This window comes from Gigantopelta aegis, unplaced genomic scaffold (genome assembly GCF_016097555.1).
Source record: "Gigantopelta aegis isolate Gae_Host unplaced genomic scaffold, Gae_host_genome ctg5373_pilon_pilon, whole genome shotgun sequence".
NCBI lineage: Eukaryota > Metazoa > Mollusca > Gastropoda > Neomphalida > Peltospiridae > Gigantopelta > Gigantopelta aegis.
Genome location: NW_024534377.1, coordinates 15,972 through 33,282, shown reverse-complemented (window position 1 = coordinate 33,282; position 17,311 = coordinate 15,972). Strand labels below are relative to the sequence as shown.

Here is a 17,311-nt window from a genome sequence, read left to right as displayed (position 1 = left end):
TGTTAAGTAAAGTAGAAACAACAGATGAGTGACCGTTCTGGCTAGCAAGATAAATTGCTGTTTCTCCATTAGCGTTTTTGGGGCATTTGTGCAATGTTCTTTTCTATAAATAGTTGAACGACATCATTATGACCACACTCACTGGCTATCATAAAGGGGTGTTGTGCCATTATCCCTGGCAAGGTTATGGTCTGCCCCATTGCTAAGTAAAGCAAAAACAACAGAAAAAGGGACCATTTGACTAGCAAGATAAAATTGCTGTTGATCCAATATTGTTTTGAGTGTTTGTTGAAACATTCCTCTGTAGAAAGGTTTGAACAACATCAAACATGACCATTGACTAGCTATCATGAGAGGTGTCCAGCCAATTATTAGTAGATAAGTTTGGGTCTGCCCCATTATCGAGTAAAGTAGAAACAACAGAAGAGTGACCATTCTGGCTAGCAATAAAAAATTGTGTTTCTTCCATCTTTAGTCTGGTATTAGATGGAACTTTTTTCTCTAGCAAGATCTGAATTGTCCCACTGTGACCATTCTGGCTGGCTATCATAGAGGTGTCCAACCATTATTCTTAGCTAGGTTAGGATCTGCTCTATTATCAAGTAAGGTTGAAACAAACAGACGAATGACCATTCTGACTAGCAATATAAAATAGCTGTTGACCCGTTTTGTTCTTGGTATTGTTAAAATGCTCCTTTCTAACAAGATTTGAAACAACATCACAATGACCATTCTGACTAGCTATCATTAGAGGAGTCCAACCATTATTATTAGCTAGGTTGGGATTTGCTCCACTGCCAAGTAAGGTAGAGACAATAAGTAAGTGACCATTCTGGCTAGCATAAAGATTGCATTTGCTCAAGGTGTTTTGAATGTCTTTATAAACATTTCTTTCTAGTAATAGTTGGACAATATGACCATGGCCATTCTGACATGGCTATCATGAGAGGGGTCCAGCCATATCTCAGCTAGGTTCAGGGTCTGCTCCATTGCTAAGTAAGGTAGAAATGACGGATGAATGACCATTCTGGCTAGCAATGAAAATGCAGTTGATCCACTGTAATTTCGGGTATTCATTGGAACATTTCTCTGGAGTAAGAGCTGAACAATATCATATGACCACTCTGACTAGCAATCATAAGAAGTGTGTGGCCATTTTACTAGCCTGTAGTTTTTCCCTTGTGAAGTAAGATAGAGATGACACATGAGTATCCATATTGACTAGCTACATGTAAAATAGTAGTGCCATCATCAAATTTTCACTTTTGATACAATAGATAGTATTGTTTCACATGACGTGTATCAGTGGTTAGGATTACCACCTACTCAAGAAGAAGAGCTATAGCAGGAATAGGACCACCAGATTGAACAGCACGCCCAAACAGCAGTCTATGTCAAACCCAGCCGATCATCGTTTTGTCAGGTCATTGGCATTCCACAATACTGTAGTCATACTGTTAGAGAGAAGCATGACTCCAATTGAACAGCTATAATATGGGGACTAAACATAGTTGTTGTAATAAGACTAGCTATTTCTTTTGAAATGTTCCACAACCCACATACATACATCCTTCTTTGACGAAGATGTCTTGAGAAACTCCTTTAATTCTGTGTAAAAGTAATTTTTATAAGAAGTCAAAACGCTCTAATGAGACCTCTAGGCAACATTTCTTCTACTTTCAGTGTCACTGGAACCATACCTCTTGTGTGTTCTCTTGATTTTATTATCTTGTCAACAAGATCTTTCATTTTTGTTGACTTTTTAGAAGCCCAACTAAATCATTTTGATATAACTTCAATTTACTTGCAAGTCGGTGTCAGAAAGAAAAGTTCTGAGCTATTTTGAAAAAGACGCAAAACCATTGAAGTAATGACAGTGGGTGGTCTAAGACATCAAATAATTGTCATATGTGACATCAGTTTCATCTGGTAATGATGATGGCCTTTTAATTGTAGTGTTTTTCAAATATCGATAAAAGGCTGTAAGCAAGTTGGCCGTTGTGTAATGATGCCTGAGTTTGCTCCCCTCGCAACTCTACATAGCAAATCTATCTATAAAGGTCATTAATTGTTTTTATCGAATTTACTGATTCAATCTCAACTTCCACTTGTGTTTGGATTGACACAGGTCTTTGCCAACCAATGTGGTGAGTAATACTAATGATATCATCATTTGGGCTGGTACATTCTTCATATTGCGTAGTTGATAGTACAATCATCTAATTAATAGCATCTTTTGTTTCTGATATATCAGCAATGCTGGATTGATTTTGTCTACTGCCTCAGCTACAGTATACATGAATGTAATGTTACAGTGTTTACTTTGATCAAGCCATTTTTGTAAGCAGTGCATTTTTGCGTTGCCATTAATCCAGACTACCGTGTCTCACTATCTCTGATATCAACAAACGGCACCTTTGAGATTTATATGTAGCTACTCGTGATCCCATTCAACTACTTGTCTTAATTCATCAAAAAGTAAATGAAGTGTAGGTGGACTGAGATTATCAGACATTGTGAAACTGTAGAATGATATTATAATATACTTTATTATTGATTTCATGATTCACAAACTATACATGATTGAATGAATCATCATGAAAATGAATTAGTATAATACTATGAAAGTTGTATACCTTAGTATTATATAGCAGTTGCTACTGATACAGGAATGTAAAAGATTCTATTTGTACAGCAATTTTGTGTAAGACAATGGACAGCTTTTCTTTGACGGATATATTCTCTAATGAAGTCAGTAGAGGATGTCTTTGAAATTAATTAATCCTAATGAGCTAGATCCTCCTCCGCCTATCAGATTATCAAGAAGGAGGAGGGGCTATAGACTAGAGCAGCTCCACCCTTACATGCCTTACCCTAAACGAAACTAATACAATGATAGTGTTAATATTTATCAGATGGAGGAACTTATCATATTGGTCACATCCAGCACGTCCAATGAAGTTTCTAACGGGTATCATGTCTGTGTGTATATGTGTGTGGTACATATTTTTTTAATGAAATTTCATGTGATAATAATAAACACTGTACATTTACATATTAAGAATTTAAAATGGATGAAATGCCCTACAAAAAAATATATGGTTCTTGCAATATTGCATTTAGTTAAAAAATTAATTTAGATTTAAAAGATTATGCCATAGATTGGTTTATTTTGTGATGCAGTCAATTTGTTTGTCTAAAAGCTGCTGGGATAAATGAGTTATAGTATGCACTTGCATGTGTGAGAATAAGGTTGAACAAAAGTTAGTTGTCTAAAGGAATGGAAATCATTGGTGATTTCTTCTTAAATAGGCATGGAAATCCAATTAATTTATCATGAACTGTTTATGATCCTTCCACTGAAACTGAGCTTACCATATCAGTAGTCATATAGATCAGTACCTAATACCATTATTTACTTCAGTAGGAAAACATGATGATTTATGATATATATAATGTGTATCTTTTACATAGTGATGTGCAAAGAGTTGACAAATATATTTTATGATGTGAATACATTTCTGTGTTCGTGTGAGGAAACAATGCTATTGCATATAGTACAGGTGTACAGGTACATGAAAATTAATTTTAACATAAAGTTATACATGGAAAATGACATTCAGTCATTTCCTTTAAAGATACTGTTTAGCTACTATAAACTGCACAGAACATTCTGGAATAATCATATACTGCAAAATATCTTGTGAGTTTATGATCTCTCTTGTTACTTTGAGGATCTTAAACACTAAAATGAAGTTCACAGTTCTGATCTTTCTAATGATATACTTGATAGTTAGTAGTATTGTGTTCACTGCTAATGCTTCTGATCTGGTAAGCCATCATTATATCTCAAAACAATTATTTATTGTTACATTCTTTTAGTGTTAATCTGTCGTTAGTGTCCTTGTTCACCAGGAAAGCCAGCCAAAGGTAATTTTGATTTTAATCATTTGCATTCATGCATGTATCAAGGGTAATATTATGAGAGACATGTGAATGTTATAATTGCTGTGGTATATAATTTGTTTATTTCAGGTTGTGATGATTGCTTAGACAAATACTGCTGATGACTTAACTAGGAGAAGCAAAGCAACATAATTGAATTCAGCTACATTTGAACTAATGCATAATACATTCTTTGCTTATTTTTGCAGGCTACTTATAATCTCAATAAATTTAATGCTAAATTCTGTCTCATTAAAATTTTATGAGTTTCACATTTAATTATATTATGAATACACCAATTAATTAAAGATAGCAAGTGCATGGATTATTTAAAAGTATGAACATTTTGATCATAATTTAAATCATTATGGTTACCAATATAAATACAATTGACTTAATTCTTCATGTAAACAAAAGCACTCAATTTATTAAAGTCTCATTTGTCTTTTCATTGCTCAAAACATAAAAGGAAGAACATACATAGATAGACTACTATAGTATTGTACATATATATCTGTCAATTTCAAGTGGTCATAGCTGGTTTATAAGGTATACTCATACCAGTTTGTATAATTTATAGTAAAGTATCTTGTCTGATATGCCAAGATGTCTTTTGAGGCAACAGAAAAACCATTCTTGTTGCATGGTTTACCAAGTTTAAGATAGGCAGCCAGTTTGGGTTACATAGTCTGATTATAATAGTTCTTGATATCTTATAATGGAGAGATGTGTAGAACTGTGAAAAGAGTACACTTGAGAATGTAAGGGATTTGAGTTAATTAGGTATGGCTATAAAATTAGCTATGGACTAAAGAGCTCTACACTCAAAAGTAATAATCCTTAGAAGTACTTCCCAATGTTTTAATTAATAAAACAAGGTATACGTCAGAACAACAATTATAAACAATAAAACTGGCAAAATCAAAGTCCTTCATTCTCTCAAGAAATTTTAGCTTTGGAAAAGTCCATTTCAGGATGTTGCTCCATAAACCTAATAATGTATATATAGTGTGAGTATATTGATTATACTCAGTAAAACTAATACTAACTTCTTCAAAATGTCTTGCTTCTTTTGTTCCTCTGATGTTGGAAGACCAAGCTAATGGACAAAATAGTAAACAAATAAAGAAAGGGACATCAATGGAGACAACTTTAGAGAATAGGTAATGAGTCCTATTATTTTAATAGGCATTCAATTTACAATTTACATATTACATGAGATTGTTTTATTATTGCAGTGAAAACACCATAGAGATTATATATGTGGGTGTGACTATAAACCTTAAACAGTATAAACTAACCTTATAATGCCTATATATGAATTTGTGTGCAAATGGTGATTTAATAATGCACAGTGCGATTCACAAATATATAAAATGAATTCAAAGTTATTTAGGACATTTAATTCCAAATTCTTTTTGTCTCTGGTCATACATCATTTTCTCCACCATTCATTAATGTGGTGAGTAATACTAATGATATCATCATTTTGGCTGGTACATTCTTCATAGTGCGTAGTTGATAGTACATCATCTAATATAATAGCATATTTGTTTCTGATATATTCAGCAACACTCTGGATTGATTTTGTCTACTGCTTTAGCTACAGTATACCATTGAAAATGTATGGAGTTTTATAGTTTGCTACTTTCTCGTAGCACTAGAAAGCCAAATTTTATATAATGCCATTTGCAGCTGAATTGATTGGTAAAAGTCCCATGGGATAGCACATAGAATGGCAAAGTTATTTAATATTGGGTCATTGATTGCTACTAACTAATAACACAAGATCATTAACACTTACAAGATTGTTGGAGTATTCACCATAATTATGTAAATAAACGTCAGTATTAATATAACAGTATATCTATTTACCAAATAAAAACTATGGTGCCTAGCTAGTGGAAATTGGTAAGGGCATTAAGTCCCCCTATCTCTCTTTTATTCTGTACAATACAAAGGACATTGTAAAAAAAAAGAATAAAAAATTTTTTGGGGGGGAAAAGGGTAATTACAAATAGTGAACAAAAAGGTTGCTTGGTCAGTAATAATCAATACTATTATGTAAATAAGTTATACACAATAAAACAGCTGTAAAAGTAATAGTGACCGCTAGTGTAGGAGGGAATGACCTTTTTATCCCATGTCATTTCTACGGTGTTCGCTTTATAAAAACTTTTATTAGCAATAATAGCACCTGGTCCTGAAACATGAGGATACCTGTACAAATGAACACTGGAAGGGGCCCCCCTCTAGAACAAAAGGACAATATAAAAGAAAACCACTTATTAGTGTAATGTATGTGTGAGATCATTACTGTCATCATCCATTATGAAAAACAAGTGACAACATAATGACAAGAATTTACCAATGGCAACATGAAGGACAACTAAGACGTGGCAAATTGAATGTTTCTAGTAAGAACATCATTGCATACATCACCTTCACTAGCAACCATATTTTAAGTGGATTTCAAATTAAAAACCTAAGCAACCATATTAGGGTGACCTCAAAAATTTGCTAGAGCTCATTCATTTGCACTCACAATTACAAGCTGACACCATTTTATTGTACCTTAGTGCCTTGATATGTATAGCTACGTGATATGGAGGTGTTCCATGAGAAAAGCATAGTCATTAAATGTTCGTGTTGTAAAACGACATGTTGGAGAAGGTCCTAAAAATAGCAGAGAAATAGATGAATAAACTAGACGAATTGATGGATGAATGAATAGCTGGATGATGATTACATTTAATTTTTGACTCTTCATGGGCTAGTTTTTTTGAATACTTAACCGTTAATAGTACAATAAACAATGATCTGTTTCCCTTACAAGTACATTCAATTTAATAGAATGTAAATTCTGTCATAAACGTGAGATAATGGGACATCTCACGTTATGACAGGAATAGCTAGCGCTAAGTTAATTGGTCAGAGGTTTAGCTTTCACTTAATGGAGAGGTATGGCCTTGTGGATATGGTTGTATTGACAGAATTATAAAAAAATATCTATGGTATCTATGACAATGTTTTATAAATCCCCCCGAGATCTTTATCACTTCTCATCTTACCTGGTTTTCCACCTTCAAAGAAATGTACCTATTTGTAACATTCCTTGCAAAAGATGTTCATCATCAGTCCATTGAGGACACCTACAAAACAAACATTAAAAATGTAAGACCTCTATACTATATTACACTAGTGATATCTCAGATACAGAGGTTAAAAATTAATACTGTTTTTAAAGTCATTTAATAACTTAAATGAACCCTACAATTTCTTTGAAAATACTCAGCAATCAAATCACCTCTTTGAAAATATGAAGATTAGCCTAACCAGCCTCTCCATGACGAACAACATATGGTTACCATAGTAACAAAATATTGTGCAAGTGGAGTATGCCATCAGCCGTGAGGATGGAAAGGTCCAACTGTCCAGTCGAATGGCATAACAGGTATATTACAAACCTGTACACTATATATATAACAATTAGAATATGAGATATATGAGAGAGTAATAATGTGCCTTTGTCCATCACAGTAAGTTAGTTGAGATCCATCTGGATTCCAAAAATAGAGCACGTGTATCTGAATAACTAGAATGATAGAAATATTGGACTGCAACTTGTTATAATTTGTATATGTCATATATAGTTGTATATACACTACATAAATGGTCATGTGTAAATGTAATGTGTTTTAAAAGCAAAAATTAATTTGAGGTCAATTAGGACCTTGGAGATCACTTAATAGTTTCTTCAACCCAACGATACGGGATGTTTTTAAGCAAAGTAAGTTATAACAGCAAAACTACAAAGCTAGTTAATGTGACATCTTTCGTATAGCAAAACTAAATTCTGTCACGGTTTCATGGTGTTTGACATTAGTATTGTTATAGTTAAGTATAACTAAAAATTAGTTTAGTCTAGTTATATTTTAATTACCATAAATGTCAAAATTTTTCGCCGTCTCAAACTTTCGCGTGTAAAATTTTCCCGAACTCATAATTTCGCATTTGTGTCAACCGCAAAAAACGTGATTATTAATTATTACTAATTTCACGATGTCACTCAACTGTAATATAACTACCTCGAAAATTTTGACGTTTACAGTAATAACTGTAACTAAAAACTCTGCAACTAATTGATAACATACAAAGGTTGAAATATAATATTAATTTATGATATAAATGAATAATCTAATCTTTCAGTACAACTAACTAACCAATAGAACCTAGAGAGTCATATATTGTATTATACTACATACATATTTTGCAACATCTGTTAGCTTAACACCATATAGTACATTTAGCAGCCACATAATTACAATTACCATATTTCATGAGATGTTTTATTATTGCAGTTAAACACCATAGAGACTTATATATGTGGTGTGTGACTATAAACCTTAAACAGTATAAAACTAAACCTTATAATGCCTATATTATGAATTTGGGTGCAAATGGTGATTCTAATAAGCACAGTGCAATTTATTAATTCAAACCTCTTTTGTCTCTGGTCATACATCATTTTCTCCACACATACCACGAGTTTCAGAGTCCAAATCTTACAACTATATGGAAATTCAGTAATGCATATAAGTGTCATGCATCATAAAACAATGTCTCAACTACCTTAGAGTTTTCAGGTTGTACTTTCTTTGGATTTATTTCTGGATCAGGAGTCGCAATGTGGACTCCACCACTCCATTTGTTTTGCTAGGAAAAGACATAAAAACTGGACCTATAATCATTACGCTATACTATACTAGTGAAAAAAAGAGCTGAAAGATCTGTCAGGATATTCAACAGTGTAGGCTTTGTTGCCAATTAGTAACAATAAAGTTAAATTAGTTTTGGTGGTTCATGTTCAGGTAGTGTATTTTCTCACACACAAAACAATAAACTACTTATAGCAGGACACACCTAATCCAAAACCCAAATCTTAGGACAACAAGGGCCTACATCACATAATGGAAAGAAAAGCTAATATGAATTGAGTATATATATTAGAAAGATGGGAGGTATTATCCTTATACTTAAAATTTTAGTAATAGTTGATGTTACTTTAAAAATCTTTTCAGTACATTCTCTAAATGATACAAATATTTTACGTTCTTTAATGTCCAGAAACCAATCTCAACATTTAATCGTATCTGTATAATCTCGCATGAATTATTGGGGATACAGACCTTTGACACCGACTCTTTAAGATGCTAATAATGATTACAAAAAAACAATCAATCTATGGAGTATATCAATATACCTTTGTTGGAATGTCAACAATTACATCCGGGACGTTTAAAGGAAAGTACAAACACCACTTGGAAACTATAATTGATGTAAACAAAAGACCAAAAATAAAGACCTTCTTTTAACATTAAAGGATGATTTGTATATAATCAATAAAAAGGAACTTTCATTAAATTAATGCTTGAAAACTTTGGAAACAGCAAGTCAAGCACAAACATAGGTAATATGAACCAACAATGAGACATGTAATGGTAGATACTTTCTAATTAAATACCATTTCAATGGAGGACATAAGGCCTCATTACACAGGCACTGTCAGGTAAGCATGATGGATTGTCACATCTAACTAAAACTGGTCACAGAATAATGGATTTTTTAATTCTTGTAAAAGTAATTATATACGAAGGTTCAAAAAAGCTCTAAGGAGACCTTAGCCCCATTTCTTCTACTGTCAGTGTCACTGAAACATACCTCTTGGGTTTTCCTCGTGCTTTTATTATCTTTCAACAACAAGATCTTTCATTTTTGTGGACTTTTTGATGCAAACTAAAATCATTTGGATATAACTTCAATTTATTGGCAAGTCCGGTGCAGAAAGAAAGTTCTGAGCTATTTGAAAAGACGCAAACCATTGAAGTAATGAGCAGTGGGTGTGAGAAGACATCAAATAATTTGTCATATGTGACATCAGTTTTCATCTGGTAATGGTGATTGGCCTTTTAAATTGCTAGTGTTTTCAAATATCGACGATAAAAGGCTGTAAGACAAATTGGCCGTTGTGTAATGATGCCTGAGTTTCTGCAACTAAACATAGCAAATTATCTATACAAGTGATTACTGTTTGTACAATTACTTGATCAATCTCAACGTCACTCTTGTTTGGGTTATGGTCTTAATTAATGTTGGTGGCGTATATACTAAGTATCATCATTTTGGGTGGTACAATTGTCATGATTGCGTAGTTGATAGTATATCATTAAATAAATGATTATTTGTTGCTGATATATTCAGGCAACTGCTGGATTGATTTTGTCTACTGCCTCAGCTACAGTATTTACCATGAATGTACAGTTGTTACTTTGATCAAGCCATTTTTGTAGCAGTGCATTTTGCGTTGCCTCATCCAGAATACCGTGTATCACTATCTCTGATATCAACAAATGGCACCTTGAGATTGTATAGCTACTTGATCCCATTCAACTTACTTGTCTTAATTCATCACAAAGTAAATGAAGTGTAGGAGGACTGAGATTATCAGACAGTGTGAACTGTCGAATTGACTATTATATATATTATATTATGATTCATGATTCAAAAACATACATGATTGAATGAACATCATGAAAAATTGAATAGTATTATAATAGTATGAGTTGTTACCTTAGTATTATATAGCAGTTGCTACTGATACAGGAATGTATAAAGATTCTATTGGTCCAGCAATTTTGTTTAAGACAATGGACAGCGTTGGGTATATTCTAGAATGAAGTCAGTAGAGGAGTCCGGTGTCTGAAATTATTTAATCCTTAATGAGTCCTCGTCTATCAGAATCATCAAGAAGGAGGAGGGGCTAGTAGACTAGAGCAGCTCCACCTTACAGCCTTACCCTAATGAAATTGATAGTGCTATATTTATCAGGATGGAGGAACTTATAATAGTTGATCACATCCAGCACAAGTCTAATGCAGTTTATAACTGGTATCATGTCGGTGTGTACATGGAGTGTGGTACATTATTATCTTTTGGTAATGTGAAATGTGCATGGTGATAAGAATAAACACTGCTAGCATGTACATATTAAAAAAGTAAAATTGATGAAATGCCCGTACCAAAAATCTGGTTCTTGCAATAATCATTAGTTAAAAAAATTAATTTAGATTTAAAAAGATTATGCCATAGATGGTGTATTGTGTGATGCAGTCAATTGTCTCAAAAGCTGCTGGATATAATGTGTATAGTATGCACTGATGGTGTGGAGAATAAGGTTGTGAACAGGGTTAGGTGTTCTAAAAGGATGGAAATCATGGTGATTTTCTTTAAATAGGCATGGAAATCCAATTAATTTATCAAGAAACGGTTTATGATCCTTCCACTGGAAACTGAAGCTTACCATATCAGTAGTCATATAGATCAGTACCTAAACATTATTTACTTCAATAGGAAAAAAACGATGGATTTTTTGAAATATAAATTGTGTATCTTTTCATATTGATGTGCAAAGGGAGTTGACAAGCATATTTTATGATGTGAATAATATTTCTGTGTCTTGTGAGGCGGAAAAAAAACAATGCTATTTACGTATAGTACAGTGTACTGGTATATGGAAACTTAATTTTTCCACATAAAGGTTACATGGAAAAATAACTTTCAGTCAGGTCATTTTGGATCTCTGTTGAGCTATCTTATAAACTGCACAGAAACATTATGGAATAATTCATAGACTTCAAAATATATTGGTTTAATACACTAAAACTGAAGTTCACAGTTCTGATCTTTCTAATGATGTACTTGATAGTTAGTAGTATTGTTTCACTGCCTAAGCGCTCAGGTACACCATCATGATATTCTCATAAATAATTATTTATTGGACATTCTTTTAGTGTTATGCTGGTTTATGATGAGGTCTACCACATAAACAAAAAAGGTAATTTTGATTTTAATTATTTTGCATTCATGCAGGTATCAAATTAAGGGTTAATTATTATGAGAGACATGTGAATTGTATAATTGCTTTGCGGTTATATAATTTGTTTATTGTCAGGTTGATGATATTGCTTAAAAGGAATACTGATGATGACTTAAACTTGAGAAGCAAGCAACATAAATTGAAGGTCAAGCGACATTTGAAACTAATGGCATAATACATTCTTTTTGCTTATTTTGTGCAGGCTAACTTATAATCTCAATAAATTTATGCTAAAATTCTGTCTTATAAAAAAGTTTATGAGTGTCACATTAATTATATTATGAATACACCAATTAAAAGATAGCAAAGGGCATGGTAGTTATTAAAAGTATGAACATTGATCATAATTTAAATCATTATGGTTACCAAGATAAATACAATTGACTTAATTTCTGCATGTGACAAAAGCACTCAATTTCTTAAGGTCTTTTAATTGCTCAAAACATCAAAGAACATACATAAATAGACTACATGTAGTATTGTACATTATATATTGTAAATTTCAAGTGGTCTATAGTGGTAATATAAAGTATACTCATACCATTATGTATACATTTATAGTGAGTTATCTTGTTGATATGTTAAGATGTCTTTTGAAGGCAATTGCAACCGAAACACCCTTCTTTGTTTGCGTGGTTACCAAGTTTAAGATAGGCAGCCAGTTTGGGTTACATAGTCTGATTCATAATAGTTCCTGCTATCTTATAATTAATGGAGAGATGCGTAGACACTGTAAAAGAGTACACTTGAGAATTTAAAGGATTTAGGGTTAATTAGATTATGCTTATAAAATTAGAACAATAGAAACTTGATTTCCCATAAAGTCATTCATAGTCATTTTAAGGATCCTGTTGAGCTACTAATCAAAACTGCACAGAACATTTTCGGAATAATCACATACTAAAATAATTGGTTGAATTTATCGACCTTCTTTACTTGAGAATTAAAAAACGCTAAGATGAAGTTTATAGGTCTAATCACCCCCCGTCTAATGATATTACTGATAGTCAGCAGTATTGTATTCATTGCTAATGCTCAAGTAAGCCATCATTATATTCTCACAAATAATTATTATTGTGACATCCTTTAGTGTTCCTCCTGTATGAGTTATGTCCTACAACATTATACCAAAAAAATGTAATTTTGATTTTAATCAATTGCATTCTACATGTATCAAGGGTAAATAATATAAACTATATAATTGCTGTGGTATATAATTTGTTTATTTCCAGATTGCATTGATTGCTTAGCACAAATACTGCTGATGACTTAAACTATGAGAAGCAACATAATTGATCTTTAGCTACATTTGAAACCTTATGCCTGATATATTACTATATTTTTTGCAGGATACATATAATCCCAATAAAAATAGACTATTTGATCAAAAAAATTTTATGAGTTTCTCATTTAATTATATTATGAATACACTAATTAAAGATAGCATTGTGCATGGACTAATTAAAGTAAGAACATCTGTGATCATACTTTAAATCACTATGGTTACAAATTTTTTTTAGACTTAATTTTGCATGTGACAAAACCACTCAATTAATAAGGTCTTTTTATCCTTCATTGCCTCAAAACATCTAAGGAAGAACATACATAGATGGACTACTATAGTATTAGACATATACCTATCAAGGTCAAGTGGTCATACTTGTTATATAAGGTATATCATACCAGTAGTAATATATGCAGTTATAATGAATATATTATGCCAAGCTGTCTCTTGAGGCAACAGAAACCATTTTTGTTGCATGGTTACCAAGTGTTAAGATAGGCAGCAGCCAGTTTGGGTTACATAGTCTCATTATCATTGTGTCTGTGAAAAGAGTACTTGAAGGATTTCGAGTTAATTAGGTTATTGCTATCAAATTAGCTGTGGACTAAAGAGCTCTACATTCAACAGTAATAAATCTTAGTTTTAGTAAACAAGTATACTGTCAGAACAACAATTATAAACAATAAAACTGGCAAAATTCAAAGTACGTCATTCTCTCAAGAAATTTTAGCTTTGGAAAAGTCCCATTTCAGGATGTTGCTCCATAAACCTAATAATGTATATATAGTGTGATTATATTGATTATACTCAATTAAAACTAATACCTAACTCTTCAAAATGTCTTGCTTCTTTTGTTCCTCTGATGTTGGAAGACCAAGCTAATGGGACAAATAATAAACAAATAAAGAAAGGGACATCAATGGAGACAAACTTTAGAGAATAAGTAATAAGTTTCCTATTATTTTAATAGGCATTAATTTACAATTACATATTACATGAGATGTTCTATTATTGCATGTGAAACACCATAGAGATATATATGTTGGTGTGACTATAAACCTTAACCTAACAGTATAAACTATTATATATAAACCTTATAATGCCAATATTCTGAATTTGTGTGCAAATAGTGGCTTAATCATCCACAATGCAATTTATAAAAAGCACAACTATATAAATGAATTCAATGTTGTTTAGGACATTAATTTCAAACCTCTTTTTGTCTCTGGTCATACATCCATTTTCTCCACCATACCACGAGTTTCAGAGTCCCAATCTGACAACTATATGGAAATACAGTAATGCTATAAGTGTCATTATATCATAAAACATGTCTCAATTAAGCACTACCTTAGAGTTTTCAGGTTGTACTTTCTTTGTATTTATTTCTGATCAGAAGTTCACAATTTCGACTCCCACTCCATTTTGTTTTGGCTGTGAACAGACATAAACTGATTATACTTATTAAGTAATATACTACTATAGTAAAAAAAGAGCTTGAAAAGATCTGTCAAGGATATTCAACATTGTATTGCTTTGTTGCCCAATTAGTAACAATTAGTGTAGTGGTTCATTGGTCAGTTAGTGTATTTTCTCACACACAACAATAACTATTATAGCAGACACACATAACCAAACAATCTTTAGGACACCAAGGCATACATAACATACTGGAAAGAAAAGCCAATAAAAAGTGAGTTTTATAATAAGAGAGATGGGAAGTAATTATCCTATTACCTAAAATTTTAATAATGGTTGAGTTTACTTTAAAAAAATCTTTTCATTTACCTTCTCTAAATGAATACAAATATCTTTACGATCTTCTAATGTCCAGAAACAATCCTCAATTTAATCTTATTGTATCACTCTCCATGAATTATGGGATCCACGACCGTTTACACCAACTTTAAGATGCTAATAATGATACAAATAACCAATCAATCTATGGAGTATATCAATACCTTTGTTTGGAAGTCAACAATTACATCACGACTTTTAATAGGAAAGGAAGTTAACACCACTTGGAACTCTAATCTGTTAAACAAAGACCAAAATATAAAGAACTTAAAAGATGATTTTGTATTAATACAATAAAAAGGAAAGTTTAATTAAATTAATGCTTTAAAACTTTTGGAACAGCAAGTCAGCACAAAGCTAGGTAATAGAAAAAACAATGAGACATTTAATTGGTAGATACTTTCTATTAATAATTTCAAATGGAAAATTAAAGCCATCATTACACACGGCACTGTCATGCAAGCATGATGGATTGTAAAATATAACTATAAACTGTCAAAATAATAGGATTTTTGTAATAATGTTTAGCTGGCCTTTCTATTAAAATATAAGATATAATACCCTACATCTTGTATGTCTGTGTCCATCTATAATGTGGTAGATCAGCACCATTACCAGCATTAGTTTGATTTTGCCTTTAGCATCTTCATCTTCTTCCCTCCTCCGCTTTCAGTCTATAGATACAAAAAACAATCATCAAGATATTATATCAGGAGTTCATGTCAAATTAAAAAAAATCAAAACTATATCAAAAAAGACAGTACTATCATTTCAACTACTAGCTCAATCTTAAAATACTATAGTCTAGGAGTTAGACCTCCTCTTTTTGACAAACTAACAGCAGAGTAAGGTCTAGGAGTAGTCACTAAACGTGGTACAGCACCATTAAAATCGCATAATGGACAATTGTGGGAATGCTGGAAAAACTTTATATATCTTCTTGCATAGTTTTTTGGTCGTAGATTATAGAAGTGTTTTAAGCTTGGATTTAGGACTGTTATAAACAGAATTCTAGAGCACAGAAAATTGACCAATATGCAAACTATGTGGTATCATGGTCCATTTCAAGCTGACTCATTCCTATACTCTCCTATGCTGTCAGTTTGTCAAAATGAAGAGGTTTAGCAAGTATTACTTATCAGTAGCATGGACTAGACAACTAGGATAATATACCTTGGCATTCACCATTAGTATCAGCTGATTCAGTAGCTTTCTTAGGAACAGTTTCATTTTCAGTTGATTTTTCTGATCAGCTTCTCTTTTAATCATTTCTGCTTCTTCTTCAGTGCCTAGAAATAGCAATTGAGAGAGAAAAAATTTACTAGAGGTAACTTTATAAGTGACAAACTTTTTCAAAAGAAATGAATGCATGCATACACCATCATTAATAATCTGCTTCTACTTTCATTATAAATGATGTCAATTTTCATATCAGATTAATGCAGGTAATAGGGCAAATTATTTTGCATGAGTAACACAATAGAATTATTGTATTACAACCTATAATATCTGCATCAATAAAATCTGTGCTAAAGAAAATTTGACAATATGGTTCATGTCATTTTTGTTTATTTCTTTCAATTATATATGAAATACATTTCTTGAAATCTGTTAATCGTTACTTTACTTCCTGAATGCCAGGCTTTTCTAGAGGAGGTGTTTTTGTAGTATTAGTGGTGGGTTGCTGTGGGTTTTTTAGATGCAGTTCTTTCAGTCTTAGCTTTGGGTCTGAAAAATCACACAAACTTATTAAAAATATATGATTTTATATTATAGTCAAACAATTTAAGAATTGATTATACCTCAAGTGCTATCTTTTCAATTTTCCGAGAAATATAACAATCAGCTGCAGATAACAACATAAGAAGTTTTATTAATATATTAATAAGTATAGTACATTGCGACAATGCAAACCTGTTCTGCTCTGCCTTTATCAGCACCAGTATCAAATATCAAGTCTTGCGTCTCAAAAATCCAAAAAAAGTTGTCCAACAACTACAAAAATATACAACAATGATGTAAGATTGAGGTGACTAGGTTGGTATGAATATCAAGTTTGTGTAAAATCCATTATTGAATAGTTATAATTATTAAACAATGAAGGATTCAAGGTTATTTAAATGAAAGAATGACTAAGCACAGTTTGGGCATTAAAGGGTTAATATTACCATTACCTAGCCATTAGCACAGTGTTAAGCGTTTATATTTGTAATAACATGTTTATTGTTGAACATATACCTCACCTAACACCTTCAGTGTGTTGCTGAGGGCTAGACCAAGTAAAAGACCATCAAATCTATCTTCACTGTTGTCAGACATGGATGAGCAAGCCTGCACACGTGGCACAA

General features: G+C 32.2%; 1 pseudogene; it reads right to left on the bottom strand.

Annotated features, from left to right (window-relative positions):
• Positions 1–4,884: 4,884 nt before the first annotated feature.
• LOC121366346 lies at positions 4,885–17,282 on the bottom strand (annotated as a pseudogene).
• Positions 17,283–17,311: the final 29 nt, after the last annotated feature.